We start from the raw sequence: 3793 nt of genomic DNA, 5'->3' as shown, positions 1-3793 counted from the left end.
CCCACTACTTAACTAACCACCAACTAGTTCAATTAATAGTTATAACTAGTTTAACTAATTACAACTAAAATTAAATCAACCTAAGCTCCTAAAACTTAGGAATCACTACATACAACTGAGCTTCACGCCCCTAACTCGAATTAATTAAGATAACTAAGTGGCAACAACCATGTCACCTCAATTAGCTCATCCAAGTTGTCTGTTGATGTGGAATTTCAAATTTTCCCAATTTAATTAAGGAAAAATCAAATTGAGAATTTCTTGTTGCACCTTTTCAACATTCCTTCTTAGCAAGAAAGGGATCATAAGCCACCCCTATCATGCACATGTAGAATGTAATACATCCAACACCTCTCATTTTTTTTTCTAGTGCAACATCTGCAACTGAGAAGCATTGAAAAAAAATGAATCAATTGTGTCTACAACTATCTACTAAGAAAACTATGTTGTTGTTGACTATGCTACTAAGCCTCATTCTTTGTTGTCAACACACCTCTACACTCCTCATTATCTGATTGACACTGATCCTACTACTACTAAATATTATGGGCCCTTGTATCAAGGTAATGATCCATGAGGAGAATGCCTCAATGGACCCTTCCCAAATCCTCTGGAAATTATGGGACTACGGATCTAGATCACTCCACCTCATTCCTGGAGGTATAGCTGCATGAAAATTTAACTCTGATCTACTCATACTATTATTACTACTACTCTTTTGTTGCTTCCACATTGTTACTGCAACTACTGCAATAATGAGTCTGATCTCCTCAAATCCTAAAGTACTAGCTTCCATAGGGATGTTCCCTATGAAACTAGACTCCCTCTGAGTCTTGATCTCCCTGTGGGAAATATATTTTCTCCTAAATTTTCCAATATCAATGATCACAACTCCTTTTTTTGTCACTAAACATTGGCTCACCGATCTTACCGACTAGCATTTTCCTAGCTACATTAAGAAGTTTGCACATAGGGTCTTTTAGATCTACCCTGAACTAGGGCTCCATAACTTTGTCTCCTAACATCTCATTAGTTCTTCAATGATCATTGTACATGAGAACTTCAAGGAATGGTTCTAAAGTGAATCTTTCTTTGATACCATGTAGAAATTATGTTTAGATTTTAAAATGCTCATGAAATTTACTAAATCACAAGACTCAAACCTACTCTACTACTCTGCAAAATTCAATTCACAATCTAGAACACAAATCATAAACATGCAATAAGAAATCACAAGCATGAAAATAGTATTTTTCCTAGGGAAATGAATTTGCTAAAATCCCCAATGTTTGGTTGCATTAATCTGATGAATAGAGATGTATTACAATTGTTTTTCTCAACTAAGCACAACCTGCAAGTGCATAACCTATCTCACTACTCACTGAGAAGCTCTGACCTAGAATTAATCAAATTATGCCTTTGATTGAGCCCTTATTTTCTTGCAATTTTTGAGTAATTGATCCCTTATTAAATAGGAAATTCATTGCGCAATTCCCAAGGATGTTCCACCTTACCTCATTCAACACCTCTACACTCAACTAGTTTACAATTGTTGGTTAACCACCTTTGAAACTCCACCACAACTAGGAAACTCGTGTTATTTGCGTGCATGAGCTAATTATTAGTTGATTGATCAGTTAACTAGGTTATTTTTGAGTTAGACAAATGTCTCACTACTTAACTGGCCACCAATTAGTTCAATTAAGAGTTAGAACTAATTTAACTGATTACAACTTAAATTAACTCAACCTAGGCTTCTAAAATTTAGGAATCACTACATAAAATAGAAATTCATGCCCCTAACTCGAATTAACTAAGCTAACTAAGTTAAAACAACCATTTCACCTCAGTTAACTCATCCAAGTTGTCTATTGAGATTTTATTGCTGCACTTTTTCAATTGAAAAGCATTCTTTGTTTACTTCATGAGAGCACACCCTCTACACACATCCTCATGCTCCATACTGAACTTAGACAATCCATTGGAAATCTCTCCTAGAATCCTGAGAGCTCCTTGATGTAAATGAGCCATCTTCTTATGCCAAAGCTCACATATATCTTTGATACTACTGCAATTGTGAATCAAGGCATGGCTAGGCTAAAACATGCGCTTGTACATCTTCTTATGTTTGATTCCAATCACTTCGACCAAAGTGATGAAAGCCCATTAGTGTAGATGAGTACCTTTCCACATCTGAACAACATCTCAAATATTCTAACCTCTATGTAAAAAACTAATCTTAGGTTCTTCTTCAACTCAGGAACATATAGAACATCCCTCATTGTCATAGGAAATTGAAACTCCCTCTCAAAAGAAATAGTCTCACGCCTAATTTCCCTGACTATGGTGTCATCTACAAGTACTGCCTAACAGACAACTCCATCCTCTCTAAGATCAGTAAAGCACTCTTTGACACCATACATATGGTGTGAGGCTCCACTATCAATATACCAAGCATATGAGGAATCTGCACTAGAAGCAAGACAAGCAATCATTGAAAACACTTTGTCAAATCGTGTGGAAAACTCATCCACCTCCAAAGAAGCTACAACTTGCTTGTTCTTCTTATTTTGGCAAGGCACCACATAATGTCCTATCTTATGGCAAGCAAAGCCTTTAACTTTTCTCATATCCTTCTTCTACTCACCCTTCTTCTTGGCCCCATCCTTGGGCCCCTTCTTGAATTTCTTCTTTCCCTTAGCTGTAAGGGCCACATTCTCCTCATGATCTCCAAGTTGTTTGCTAGAAGATCAACCCCCAATTCTAAGCTCCTCCTACATGAAATCATCCCATAGTATTGACCAATTAGGCAATTTTTCCCTAGCAACAATCCCACACACAAATTTGTCCCAAGTTTTAGAAAATTCATTTAAGGAAATTATAACAAGCTAAGAGTCATCCGCTCCTCCGCCAAAAGCCCCCAACTCATCATCCATATGTGTTAGTTTGGTAAGGTATGAAGATACTGTGTTATTTTTTTCATCTCAGTGTTCCTTAGTTTCTCCATAAGCACCAATTTCCTATTCCGATTTGTACTCTAATATAATTTGCAAAGTGTTTCCCAAATTTCAAAAGCATGGATCTTACCTGTGATATGAGGAATCACATTATTTTTTACTGCATCAAGAAGAATTTTCTTTTCCTTCACCTTCTTCTTGTTGTAGGCTTCCAACTAAACTAGATCTTGTTGAAAAGCACATGCATTTTGTGTGATATCGCACACCTCATTCTCCTCTAATATCAGTATAATCCTCTCATTCCATGCACTAAAATTTGACAATCCTTCCAATATGTCCTCAAACCTCAAACCAGTAGCCATGAAAAAAGAAATAAATCCCCTTTAGTTGATGAGAAAAGGTTGAGTACAAGGTGTTGTCCCAATTGTTGATTCAATTTGAGCAACCAAGATTTGATACCATGTAAGAAAACCACTCAAAAAGTTCACTATAATTCAATTTTCACTTGCAGAACTTTCATTAAATACTTTGTCAAAACTCGGGTGCAATTCCAATGAAAACTATTCTTCGAAAATTCAATTCTGATTTTTTATGAACCATAACAAAAATGACAAATTCTAAACTTTTAAATCAACAAATAACTTACCAAACCATGAAATTGCATTCAAAAAATTTGGACAAAATCCCCTAAAAAACCCCGAAGGGAAAACCAATTTGGGAGAGGGAGGCTTTTATTATATACTTCAGCAATTAGAGTTTACACAGCGGAATTAACCCAACAATGAAATTACAGACTTATCTCAATTTTTGAGCCACAAAACAGCTCACAAATCCAT

The sequence above is a fragment of the Pinus tabuliformis genome, chromosome J, assembly GCF_031772625.1.
Source record: "Pinus tabuliformis cultivar Carrire ecotype Pingquan chromosome J, CPIR1, whole genome shotgun sequence".
Lineage (NCBI taxonomy): Eukaryota > Viridiplantae > Streptophyta > Pinopsida > Pinales > Pinaceae > Pinus > Pinus tabuliformis.
Note: the sequence above shows the minus strand (reverse complement) of the source record.